The sequence below is a fragment of the Narcine bancroftii genome, chromosome 1, assembly GCF_036971445.1.
Source record: "Narcine bancroftii isolate sNarBan1 chromosome 1, sNarBan1.hap1, whole genome shotgun sequence".
Lineage (NCBI taxonomy): Eukaryota > Metazoa > Chordata > Chondrichthyes > Torpediniformes > Narcinidae > Narcine > Narcine bancroftii.
Window position 1 is genome coordinate 258,003,695 of NC_091469.1, and position 13,983 is coordinate 258,017,677.

The following is a 13,983-nucleotide window of genomic DNA, read 5'->3' on the forward strand; positions in this document are numbered from 1 at the left end:
TTAGCTCAAAGATGGAACTTGCATAACAATTTTCTAAAGAGCATAACTTAAATCTCCAACGAATAGCCAGAACCAGTATTTAAGCAGATTGTTGACAGAAATGGAAGAAATCGAATGGTTGTGTGTGGGAGAAAGCAGGTCTCAGATGCGCAACTCAGATGATGAATACGTCTTAATGTCGTTGGAAACCAAATAAAGTAACTGAAGGCTTCTGCCAATTTCCTCAGCCCATTTCCCACAGCAGCAATGAAGTTCAGACTCCTAATCTCATCATTTACCCACCTGCCGCAGTCAGTCCATGCTCCCCTCATACAAGCTTCTCCAACCTGGAGCCAGCTATCTAACATCTCCATATTGTGCCAACTACTCCTGACTATGCTGATCTCTGGCATCCCCTGCTTCTCCAAGCCTCTCAACACTGCACTCAAGTCCCTTCACAACAGGTCACAACTCCATGAGCATGTCGCCATCCCAACCAACCTGACCTCCAGGATCCACTCTCTGTCCTTTACAATCTAAAGCAATCCTCCTTCCTCCTGATCATTCTAAAACACAATCCTTTCCTTTCCTTAAGTGTCCAATCTGCTTCAGGCTTAATCCAGCTACACCCTAGAGAAGAGGGCTGCTGGCTGCATCACAATGTGGCTTGGCAGATGCAAAGCAGTGGACAGGTCGTCAAAGAGCCGAAAAGATCACGGAGTTCTTCCTTTCCTCTATTGATGACATTCACCACAAACATTGCTCAAATAGGGCTCAAACAATTACTGAGGACCCCTACCATCCATCACACAGTAACTTTGACTTACTACCCTCAGGAAGGAGGTACAGGAACATCAAAATCAAGTCTGCCAGGCTGAAAAATAGCTTCTTTCCACAGGCTGAGATTGATGAACGTTATTCTGTAACCTTGGGTCTCTTATAAATGAAATGATTAATTGATTCCAAATATTTATCTATATTTATGTATTTTATATTTGTATGTATATATGTGATTATTATGGTGTGTATGTGTTGCATCATGGTCCAGGAAAACACTTGTTTTGACTGGTTGTATATGTACAGTCAGTTCAATGATAATAAGCAAACTTGAACATTCCAATAATACACATTTAGTACCATGCTGATATACCTATCTACATTATTGTCTCATATTCCTTGAATGGAGGTTGAAATGATAACTGTCTGACCCAGAAGAATTAATGTGATCACTGAGCCAAGGGTGATGTATTATTTATTGAAAAGGCTGCTGGATTATGTTTTTCTGATCTTGCCTTCCCTCCCAATTTATCAGAAACAATAACACCAAAATGGTACTTAGCTTAGCCTGAGTTGCAAGTATCTAGAATATCAGGAATTCCACACAAAAGTCATCAGTAAAGTTCTGACTAAACTTGATTATTTTAACTTCATTGTAAATTTCACTGGGAAGTGAACTCCTTTGACTCGGCCTCTTCTGCAGTCATTCCAAATTTACTCCAGAGAATAGATGTTGCAATAAACTAAATGTAAGTTACATACTTTTAATTGGAGAAATCTCAAACCTCACAACAGTAAAATTAAAATTTCATTGAAATGTCTCACAACCACTATGCAAATTGGGGATTAATGAATCCATCCTTCATTTTGAGGAACAAATGTAATTATGTTTGTCAACATCAACAATTCAGACATTGGCTACGAAAACAAGATTAGGAAATTTATCTTTAAAATTCCCCAAACCATAGATTTAATGGACGAAATAATGACTTTGAAAGCAAAGGTGCTGAATTATAAATGAACTAAAGCTATTCTGCAGAGGAGAATAAAATCATGAATTGCATAAGGTAAAGAAATAAGAATCTATTTGACAAAAGCAAAACTATTTGTGTTCATAGATTTTAATAAAATCAATGTGCATTACAGAGGTAAAACTAAAAGCTAAATAATCAATGGGGTTGGGATTGGAGTTGGAGGTACATAATTCAGTAATCATGATAAAAACAATGAGATGCTGAAGGAACTCGGTGGGTCAGGCAGCATCCACTCCAAATAACATGTTCTGATTCAAAATATTGGCTCAGCATTTCTCCCCACAGAGGCTGCCTGACCTTCTGAGTTCCTCCAGCAGCTCACTATTTGCTCAAGATTCAAGTGCTTGTGTTTCTTCAACAACCATAATCCTTTGTTTGCCCAAGGAACTACGGTATAAACTGACCTATAAAAACAATGAGAAGACACGTGATATTGCAGGACTGGAAATAAGTAGAGAAGGTATCTCAGAAAATAGGTAACGTCTTTAGATCTTTTTATTGGATTGAATTGGTCCAGGAATGCATGGAAATAGATTTGTGGGGATGACTCCTTCAGCTCTTCAAAAAGGAGTGAATGTGGTAACCACTGAATGTGGTTGGAAGTCTGACGACAGTCCCACGGAAGGGAGGTGCATGTTCCTGCATCATGGTTTTACCACATTTTGCACCATAAGCCAGCCAGCATACTATTGGTTCTGTCAGCTCTCTCAAAGGCCATCTCACATGGCAAAAAAATGCATCAGAACTAAGGTTTAAAAATCAACATTGTCTTCTAAACTCCAAGGGCGATAAGATATGGAAGTTACTTTCACTGCAAAGGGCACATAGCAAATACTGAAGTTCAATAATTTCAAGAGCAAAACTAACAAAAAGAAAATCAACTAAAATTGAAAACATTGATATGAGTGCCATTGGGTTTAAGGTTGTCCAGGAGAATATAGTGTTGTTCCTCAAGTTTGAAAGATCTCAGGTTGGTGGGGGGGGGGTGAAATATGTGGCCATGTGATGAGACAGAGCAGACATGCTCTGTTAAAAGTTTTTAAAAGATGACTCCAAAGTTTTTTTTTGAGTTTTTCTTTTACAAATTTTACTTATAACTAATAAAGTTGACTGGAAAAATATCAAAACCAAGGTCAGAGGAAGTTCCAAGTTCATCTGTGACATCAACTGATAGTCCAAAGGGAGCTGTCTCAATTTGCTCAACTTCAGGAGCTTCTGCTTGAGAATTATAGGCAATCCTATAAGGGATAGAAGCCTTAGGAACACGGTTTGCAAAAGTTGAAGAAGTGACGAAAAATTTAGCAGACTCAATCAAACAAATGGGTGAATCAATCACTGATTTAATGGAACGAATGAACAGTGCTGAAAGAGACTTAGGAAAGCATAATAAGAAATTGGCAGAACTGCATGATCAAGCAAAACAGTGGGGGATTGATAAACAAATACTCCTTGATAAGATAGATCACATGGAAAACTTTAGCAGATGAAATATATGAATAATTGGTTTACTCCCTGTGCCACGTGACAGTGTGAATAGAAATAGGATGAGGTGGAGGATTAACACGTGGCTGAAGGGGTGGAGTAAGGGGCAGGGTTTTAAGTTTCTGGATAACTGGGACCTTTTTTGGGGGAGATGTGACCTGTATAGTAAGGACGGGTTACACTTAAATCCCAGGGGGACCAGAATCCTGGCAGAGGTATTTGCTAGGGCTACTCAGGATCCTTTAAACTAGAATGGTTGGGGGGAGGGAACAAAATAGTACAGAGCAGTAAGGAGAAGGTTAGAATGAAAACAATGAAAGTTTGTAGTAAGTATTTGAATATGGATGGGCAGGTGATAGAGAAGGGAAATGCTCTGGAAGAAGATGAAGGGCAATTGTCAGGAAAAGTAAATAATGTTGTTCTTAAAGATGAGGGAAAACAGGGATTAAAAAATGGGAAATCCCTGAAATTCATATATTTTAATGCCAGGAGTATTGTAAAAAAGGTGGATGAGCTGAAGGTGTGGATTGATACTTGGAAGTATGATGTGGTAGCGATTAGTGAGACATGGTTGCAGGAGGGATGTGATTGGCAACTGAATATCCCTGGGTTTCGTTGTTTTAGGTGTGATAGAGTCGGAGGGGCAAGAGGAGGTGGGGTTGCATTGCTTGTCAGGGAAAATATTACAGCGGTGCCTAGGAAGGATAGATTAGAGGGCACATCCACGGAGGCTATTTGGGTGGAACTGAGGAGTAGGAAAGGAGAGGTTACACTTGTAGGGGTGTATTATAGACCACCCGGAGGGGACCGAGGCCTAGAGGAGCAAATCTGTAGGGAGATAGTAGATATTTGTGATAAGCACAGGGTTGTAATTATGGGAGATTTTAATTTTCCACATATAGATTGGGAAACACATTCTGTGAAAGGAATGGATGGGTTAGAGTTTGTGAAATGTGTGCAAGATAGTTTTTTACAACAATATGTAGAGGTGCCGACCAGAGAAGGAGCAGTGTTAGATCTACTGTTGGCAAATGGGATGGGTCAAGTGACGGAGGTTAGTGTTGGCGAGCACTTCGGGTCCAGTGATCATAATGCCATCAGCTTCAATGTCATAATGGAAAGAGAGAAATCAGGGCCAAGGATTGAGGTTTTTGATTGGGGAAAAGCTAGATTTGAGGAGATGCGAAAGGACTTGCAGGGTGTGCATTGGGACAATTTGTTTTATGGGCAGGATGTAGTAGAGAGATGGAAGTCTTTTAAAGATCAGATTTTGAGAGTGCAAAAGCTTTATGTTCCTGTTAGGTTAAAAGGAGGGGCAAAAGGTTTGAGAGAGCCGTGGTTTTCAAGGAATATTGGAAACTTGGTTCGAAGAAAAAGGGAGGCGTACATTAGATATAAGAAGCATGGAGTTAAGGAGATGTTTGAAAGATACATTGAATGTAAGAGGAATCTTAAGAGAGGAATTAGGAAAGCTAAAAGAAGGTACGAGAAAACTATGGCAAGCAGGGTGAAAACAAATCCAAAAGAGTTCTACAAATATGTTAATGGTAAGAGGAAAGCTAGAGACAAAATTGGTCCCTTAGAAAATCAGAGTGGAAAACTGTGTGTGGAACCTAGAGAAATGGGGGAGATATTGAACAGTTTCTTTTCTTCGGTATTCACTAAGGAGAAGGATATTGGGAGATGTGGGATAAAAAAAGCAAATTGGGTAAATATGGGGAATATAGAGATTACAAAAGGTGTAGTTTTAAGGCTTTTGAAGAATATAAAGGTGGATAAGTCTCCAGGACCAGACGGGATCTTCCCCAGGACATTGAGAGAAGTGAAGGAGGAAATAGCAGAGGCTCTGGCGGTAATTTTTCGAATGTCATTAGATATGGGGATAGTGCCGGAGGATTGGCGCATTGCGCATGTGGTTCCGTTATTTAAAAAGGGTTCAAGGAGGAAGCCTGGCAACTATCGGCCTGTAAGTTTGACGTCTGTGGTAGGTAAATTAATGGAGAAAATTCTTAGAGATAGTACTTATAAACATCTGGATAGACAGGGTCTGATCAGGAGTACTCAACATGGATTTGTGGGAGGAAGGTCATGTTTGACCAATCTGATTGAATTTTTTGAAGAGGTGACTAGGAATGTGGATGAGGGTAGCGCAGTGGATGTTGTCTATATGGACTTCAGTAAGGCCTTCGATAAGGTACCACATGGAAGGTTAGTTAGGAAGGTGCAGTCTTTAGGTATAAATTTTGAGATAGTCAAATGGATTGAACATTGGCTGAAAGGGAGAGGCCAGAGAGTGGTAGTGGATAATTGTCTGTCAGGTTGGAGGCCGGTGACCAGTGGTGTGCCTCAAGGATCTGTATTGGGCCCATTGTTGTTCGTTATATACATTAATGATCTAGATGATGGGGTGGTGAATTGGATTAGTAAATATGCAGACGATACTAAGATAGGTGGAATAGTGGATAATGAAGAAGGTTTTCTAGGATTGCAGAGGGATTTGGGCTGCTTAGAAAAGTGGGCTGAAAAATGGCAGATGGAATTTAATGCTGATAAGTGTGAGGTGCTTCATTTTGGTAAGAAGAATCAGAATAGGACATATGTGGTAAATGGGAGAGCATTGAGGAATACAGAAGAGCAGAAAGATTTAGGAGTGACGGTACATCGTTCCCTGAAGGTAGAAACTCACGTGAATAGGGTGGTGAAGAAGGCTTTTAGTATGCTGGCCTTTATCAATCATTGCATGGAATATAGGAGTTGGGAGGTGATGTTGAGATTGTATAAGACGTTGGTGCGGCCTAATTTGGAGTTCTGTGTGCAGTTCTGGTCGCCTAATTATAGGAAGGATATAAACAGAGTGGAGAGAGTGCAGAGAAGGTTTACCAGAATGTTGCCTGGGTTTAAGCATCTGGAGTATGGGGAGAGATTGGACAGATTGGGTCTTTATTCTTTGGAGCGTAGAAGGTTGAGAGGGGATTTGATAGAAGTATTTAAGATTATGAAAGGGATAGACAGAGTGGATGTGGATAGACTATTTCCGTTAAGAGGAGGAAAGATTAAAACAAGAGGACATGAGTTAAGAATTAAGGGGCAGAGGTTTAGAGGTAACATGAGGGGGAACTTCTTTACTCAGAGAGTGGTAGCTGTGTGGAATGATCTTCCGGGAGAAATAGTGGCGGCGGAGTCAATTGTATTATTTAAGAAAAGGTTGGACAGGTATATGGATGAGAGGAAGATGGAGGGTTATGGGCATTGTGCAGGGAGGTGGGATTAGAAAGGGGTGTTTGGTTCGGTGCGGACTAGAAGGGCCTAATGGCCTGTTTCCGTGCTGTAATTGTTATTATATATTAAAAGAATGTGGAGAAGGAAGCGATGCAGTTAAATTCTTTGAATCCTGGATTCCTGATGTACTTCATGCTGAATCACTCGACAGACAAAAGTACAGATCGAGAGAGCCTATCGAACCTTTCGACCTAGAAGAAATGAGGATACACGTCCTCAACCAGCTGAGCTTCAGGAATCCAGAAGCGAACTCAAGAGCAGAATTTGAGTACTCTAAAACCGTATTGTCCCGCTGAAATGGGATGGACAAGAGGTCATGTTTTCCAAGATTTCAGCCCAATGGGTGTACAGAAAAGAATTCGTTGAGGTCAAACGGCGGCCCCAGGCTAAGAATCTCAGGTACTGCATGGTTTACCCAGCGATTTTATGGAAAGCAACCTGTGATTTTTCAAGATAAAGCAAGAGGCAGAAAAATTTCTTCATGGACTTTAATAAGAAAAATTATTTTAGAAGAGAACTTAATGAAGATTGTATTTTTGTAGACTAAGCAAAGATATATTTTTTGAGTCATCTGATATTTATTAGGTAAAGTTAATCTTTCTTATTGATAATTCACGGAGAGATCGGGGAAATGTTGAATGCTGAATAAAGTAACGGCAGGATGTAGACTCTTGTCTAAAGGGGTGGGGGGTAATGCCGTCAGGTTGGAAGTTTATTTTAAAAATAGCGCTTTAGGGTGAGGTTATTCTTTTTCATCCCTGGAGGATTTGCAGGCTTTTTTCCGCACATTTCTAGGATTTCTTGTTTATGTCACCATCAGAGCAAGGGCTTTGCACTTTTTTCCAAAAGGGAAGAGATCACGAGATTGTTTAATTATTTATTGTGACTGTATTACTGTGCAATATTTGTCTGTAAATCAATATGGATAAGACAGTAAAGTTTATAAGTCTTAATGTTAATGGTTTAAACAGATCGATCAAGAGAAAGGTTTTTAAAGGCAGATGTGGTCATTTTTTTAACAGGAATCACATCTTACTAAGGTGGAACATGACAAGTTAATAAGATGATGGGTGGGGCAAGTCCACACTGAGTGATTCAATTCTAAGGCAAGAGGGGTTGCGATTTTAATGTTCCGGTTATTGTAGAGAATATATCAAAAGACCAAATGGGTAGATATGTGATGGTAAATTGTAAGATTTATTCAGAATCATGGACATTTATGAATACTTATGCCGCCACCTACGATGACGAAGCATTTATGAAGGATATATTTTTGAAAGCTGCTGAGAGGAGACAAAATATTTTGATAGGAGGAGATTTTAATTTCACAAAAATGAAAGGATTTGCCGATAACACTAATTGGAAGAGTACGTTGCGTTAAGATGAAAATGATGCGAGACTTCAATACTTCTTCCAATCATTACCTCTAGCTTTATTGAAAAAAAATTTAAACAATCAAGTAAGACAATTCCTATGGTGCCCAGAATTGTGTTGGAAAAATTAACCTGGGATTATAAATTAGGAGGGCTGAGACTTCCAGTCTTTAAAAAAATATTATCTGTTGCACAAGCAAGATTTTTAGCATCTTTTTTTGAAGAGAATTCACCAAACTGGGTTTGTATGGGGCTACATTCTATGTATGAAGCAACAGCTAAAGATTTTATTTATAAATGGAGCATTAAATCAATAAAAAGGAAGACAAGTAACCCTATCTTGGTACACATGGAGAAAATATGGCAGGAAATCAATGAATGTATCGTGAAAAAAGTGGGTATTTCGCTAAGAGCTCCATTATGTAATAATGTATTGTTAACTATGAATATGGGTAACAGAATTCTAAACATATGGTTACAAAAGGGTATACATTGTACAGCAGATTGTTATAAAGATGATGTTTTGATGTCATTTAAACAAATGAGTCAGATTTATGGTTACCTAACGGAACTTTTCTACGTTTTCTTCAACTGAGAGCTTTCTTGAGGGAACAACGGGACTGGCATTGACTCCTCCAGGAGTTAGTGAAATGGAACAAATGTTTTGGATGGGTAATATGCCCAAACTTATTACCAAAATGTATTTTTCTTTTCAGTTAAAAAGTGCTAAACCTGGTCTGCAGAGATCAAGTGAAAGGTGGGAGTCTGACTTGGATGTTGCAATATCAGAACAATCCTGGTCTGAATGGTGTGTGGACAGAGTAACTTCAACTATTAATGCGAGCTATGGGTTGGTTCAATATAATTTTTTTGACATGAGCTGTATCTCACTCCACAGAAGTTGCACAAATCCAAGCCAGAAATACCAGAACTATGTTTTAGGTGTGAAACAGAAGAAGGAACATTCTTTCATTCAACTTGGCCATGTGGGAAGGTTAGACCTTTTTGGCAAGAAATTTCTGAAATATTAACAAGCATTACAAGGGTGACCTGCCCAGGTGATCCAGAACTTTATTTGTTAGGCAATTTTATAGACATAAGTAATGATCTTAGAGTTTTAAATTTCATTTGTTAAAATTGCACTGGGGGTGGCCAAAAAATGTATTGCATCCATGTGGAAATTGGATTCTCCAGTTAGCTTGGCGAGGTGGATAGCAGAGATGGAAAAAATGACCTACAATTTAAGGAACAAGTATATTTCTTAAAATATGGTGACCACATCTGAACCATGTTGGTGCCCAACTTTAGCAATGTTGCAGTAGAAGCCTGGCAGAGCATCACCAGAGAAGATACTTAAAACCTGGTGATGTCATTGAATCACAGACTACAAGCAGTCATTTTCATGCAAAGGATTATGCAATGAAGTACTAAACATGACTACTTTATCATACATAGCATTGCTACGTCCAAAATATTATGGTGCTCTGATAAACCTATCCTATCCATTCTCCACAGAGACAAATGGAATTTCACTTGAACATGCTTGTTATTGGCAGCATAACATTTTACTGAAAGAAAATTCAAAATATAGGATAAAATATACTTCTGTGGAATGTATTTACTCATTAAACATGTGCATGCTCATTGAACAGATATTTAGAAAGAATTTAAACAGAAAGGCAGAATTCCTTTTGCTAAATCTAATAAATGTCTCATTAGTGGAATATAACTCCTTGGAAAGGGATCTATGTATCTTGCAAGATGAAAAGCACATTCTTAGAACAGTACAGCACAGTACGGATCATGATGATGTGTCAACCTACATAAACCTAATCAGAATCAGAATCAACCGGTGTGAACAAGTCATGAAATTCAGTGTTTTGCGGCAGCATCATGGTGGAAATATTAATATTATAACTATATTACTACATTACTATAAAAAAAAGTGCACAAAAAATAAGGCAGTGTCTTTGGTTCATTGATTATTCAGGAATCTGATAGCAGCAGGGAAGAAGCTGTCCTTGCGCCGTTGAGTGCTCGCCTTTAGGCTCTTGTACCTTTTACCCAATGGTCGCAGCGTGAAGAGGGCATTGCCTGGGTGGTGGGGGTCTTTGAGGGTAGAGTCTGCTTTTTTAAGACATTGCCTCATGTAGATGTCCTCGATGGAGTGAAGTCTGGTGCCTTTGATGTTGCAGACTGAGTTAACAACCCTCTGGAGTTTATTCTTGGCCTAAGGGTTGGTGCCTCCATACCAGGCAGTGATGCAACCGGCCAGTATGCTCTCCACAGTATACCTGTAGAAGTTTACAAGCGTCTTCGATGATGTACTGAATCTCCTCAAGGTATAGCCGCTGGCGAGCCTTCTTTGTGGATACATCAATGTGGAGGCTCCAGAACAGAGCCTCAGAGATGTTGAGTCCCAGGAATTTGAAATTCTTGATCATCTCCACTACCGATCCCTCAATGAAAATCGGGTTATGTTCCCCTGACTTCCTCCTGAAGTCCACAATCATCTCCTTGGTTTTGCTGATGTTGAGTGCAAGGTTGTTGTCATTATGCCACTCAATGAGCTGATATATCTTCCTCCTGAATGCTTCCTCATTGAAATTATGCCTGGCCACACAGTCATGGGTGTATAACACGTAGAGTAGTGGGCTAAGCACGTATCCTTGGGGTGCACCTGTGTTAATTTGTTTTCAATTAATACTGACTGTGGTCTTCTGATAAGAAAGTCAAGGATCCAGTTGTACAGAAGCCTAGAGTTTGATCATGATCAATCAAAATTTTCCCTTCCCCACAGTTCACAATCCTCCACTTTTCTTACATGCAATTGCCTTTCTAAGAGTCTTTTAAATTCCCCTATTGTATCAGCCTCTATCCCACAATGCATTCCAGACACCCAACTCTTCATGTGTAAAAAAAAATCTATCTCTGACTTCTTTCCTGAACTTTCCTCCACTCACCTCAAACTGATTGCCTCTGGTATTAGACTCTGCAGCCTACCTATGCCTGTCATAATCTCATACACGTCTCATCCTCCGTTGCTCCAAAGAAAAAAGCCCTAGCTCGTTTAACCTTTCCGCACAAGGTATGCTCTCTAATCCAGGCAGAATTTTGGCAAATCTCCTCTGTGCCCTCTATTTTTAACTGCATACAACTTTTGTTCAGACATATAGCGCTGCAAAAAAATAGGAAAATGCTGCAACATGGCACTATGAATGCACTTGAATCAGGGCAGCTCAGAGTGAGGCAATGTACAAATGGACACCCTGAGTTGCTTTGGTTTTCAGCCTCACAATTTACAAAATGGTTCACCCCCATGGTACAGGAAAGGGTACTTCGAGGGATGGCACAGACAATGCATCTCAACCCTAAGAATTGAGCAATCTTTTATGAGCAAAATGTTGAGGAAGAATCCGCTCAATTTCTGCTTGCTTTTGACAAGGTTATTATAATTTCCTTTTAGGAAGATACAAAGTCCAAATTATATTCCATTCTTTTTTGCAATGTAACTTGTCTCATTATTACACAAATACGTGTGACTATTACAAATAATTTGTGATAAAATATTAAATCCATCAGCTTTTATTAGGTAATTTAATATGATGCGAATAAAAATCAAATGGCAAATAATGGTTTAGATGATGGGTGGGCATACAGCATGATAACAGGCCATTTGGCCCACGAGTCCATGCCACCCAATTAACCTACACATACATGTGGCCAAAATGGCCTGTTACCGTGCTGTACATCTAAATTAAAAATTAAAAGTTTGCCCCCCCCCCTTGGTTTGGGCAGATTAATTAATGGATCTATGGAAAAAAGATTTCCGCCCCCAATGAGAAAAGGTTATCATGTCCAGGCAATCCTCCCATTCTTCATCTGAATTGTGAACACTGCCTTTCTGAAGTGAGAATACTGAACAAAACTTTAGGCTATTTCCTGCTTAATGATAAAACAATAATAAGCAGACAGATAAATTAATCAACATCTTTAGAGATATATAAATTCTAACTAATACAACTTCAAAACATGGTCATTGGAGTTTACAAAATACTTGTTTCAATTATATTCAAAATAATTGAATCACCTTATTAAACTATAAATCCAACAGTAAAGCATATGTGGTTCAGGAAACAAATTAAGCAAGGAAATTTGGTGGGTGAAACTAAAGCGAGGTACATAACTTCAAGATTCAGGGCGGTAGATTTAGGATGGGGATAAGGAGAAAGTGTTTTTTCCGCAGAGGGTGCTGAATCTGTGGAATTTTCTGCCCATTGAGGCTACCTCAATAAATATATTTAAGACATGGTTGGACAGTTTACATAGTAGGGGAATTAAGGGATATGGGGAACAGGCAAGTGGATGGAGATGAGCCTAACATCAGATCAGCCATGATCTCACTGAATGGCGGACAGGCTCGATGGGACGGATGGCTGATCCTGCTCATATTTCTTATGAAATCCAAAAGGTTATTTTTAGTTTTATGTCTGGACAGAAGAACTGGAAGCATGTGTTGGCCATCTGGCCTATCGATCCAGCTCCTCCATTCAATAAGATCATGGCTGATCTGGCTGTGGACTTAGCTCTATTGATTTACCTGTTCCCCATGCCCTTAATTCTCCTAGCTATTCCCCTGGTCCAAAGATTCCCTAGTCTGAACAGCACTTTACTGGGAGTATGGAGACATCGAGAAAATAGAGATACTTTACATGCAGTCTCAAATATGCTCATTTTGGTAAGATTCCCTGCAACACTGCTCATTACAGTTCACATGTGTTGGGATGAATGGGAGATGGAGGTGTGTATTTGAACATTCAGAAGAACAGCTGTAATAGATGAAAACGTTGGGGGGAAAGGGCAATTTTGATCAACACGAGAACAGGGCAAATCGAAAAATTGTCAGGAAAGATCGTTGCTCTTTCCAGCAAAGGTATAACAAAGCTGTCAGACTACTCCTTTATCTAACCTGAGGCATTTCATATGACACTATTTCAAGGTGTTTTTACAGTGAAAATTTGTCAGTGCAGGTGCAGCTCAGCGGCAAGCTGAACAATACTCTAATAACAATTTTTATTTGTACATGTTACCAGATAATATATTGGCTAGATCACTTGGAAGTACTATGAATCTATACTGATTGGTTGCATCTCAGCCTGGCTTAGAAACTCAAGTGCCTGGAATGTACAAGGCTGCAGAAAGTGGCAAGCCAAGTCTATCATAGGCACTGACCTCCTGTGCACAGAAGACGTCAATGTGTGATGCTGCCTCAAGGCAGGAAGCCAACATTTAAGGACTTACTTGTGCACTTTATTGATTTTTAAAACTCTCTCTGTATTTCACAATCAGTTTACTTACATTTATTATCTGTTTACAGTTCTTGATTTGTTTAGATGTATATGTTGTGTATGGTGTTTTTGCATGACCAACAAGTGGTCATTCTACCTAACCTGCAGGAAAAAGAATCTCGGGGTTGTATGTGATATCATGTATGTACCCTGACAATAAATCGGAAACCTAAACATCATAAAACACTTCCATCACCCATCACAAACTCTTCTCTCTAACCCTTCAGACAGAAGGTACAGAAGGCTGGTCAAATTGCTTAAGATTCAAGAACAGATTTTTTTTCTTCCCAACAACTATTAGGTCTTGAACCTCCTGTATGACCCAAGCCCTAAACTACTCTTTGACCACAAAAGATCTGTCCGCACTACTGAAACATCACGTTTTTCTTGCACTAACTGAAAATGTGAACATTTATCCATCCTTTGATATTTTCTTTCTCGGCATGTTGTGGTAATTTAATGTAATGCTGATTGTGTATTTTATGTACCTGTGTAGCTGCAGCATGAATTTTGGTGGATCTGTGCACGAAAATAAACTCTCATACTCATTCTTGATCATCTTCAAAATATTTTTCTTGGAAATAACCAGATGATGTGGTTTAATGTCTTATGAGAAAGATTCAATTCCAGTTAATCCAGTGGATAACAGGAGTGCATGCGATCCCGATCTTAGTTATGTTATGAAGTCTCAAGCCACCTTGCATATTTTCT

The 13,983-nt window shown here is 39.3% G+C and overlaps 1 protein-coding gene and 1 long non-coding RNA gene across 6 annotated transcripts in view; one reads left to right on the plus strand and one right to left on the minus strand.

Moving 5' to 3' along the window:
- LOC138742064 (uncharacterized) overlaps positions 1 to 13,801 on the plus strand; it is a 312,510-nt gene extending 298,709 nt beyond the window's left edge. The window contains exons 4-5 of one of the 2 annotated variants that reach the window (XR_011343942.1): positions 8,823 to 8,982; positions 13,018 to 13,801. This is a non-coding gene — a long non-coding RNA (uncharacterized lncRNA). The remainder of the gene's footprint in view (positions 1 to 8,822; positions 8,983 to 13,017) is intronic. The other variant, XR_011343943.1, reaches the window with a different exon arrangement.
- The window catches only part of LOC138742032 (activating molecule in BECN1-regulated autophagy protein 1-like), a 427,572-nt gene that overhangs the window by 47,815 nt on the left and 365,774 nt on the right, over positions 1 to 13,983 (minus strand). The gene's annotated exons all lie outside the window — the stretch shown is intronic.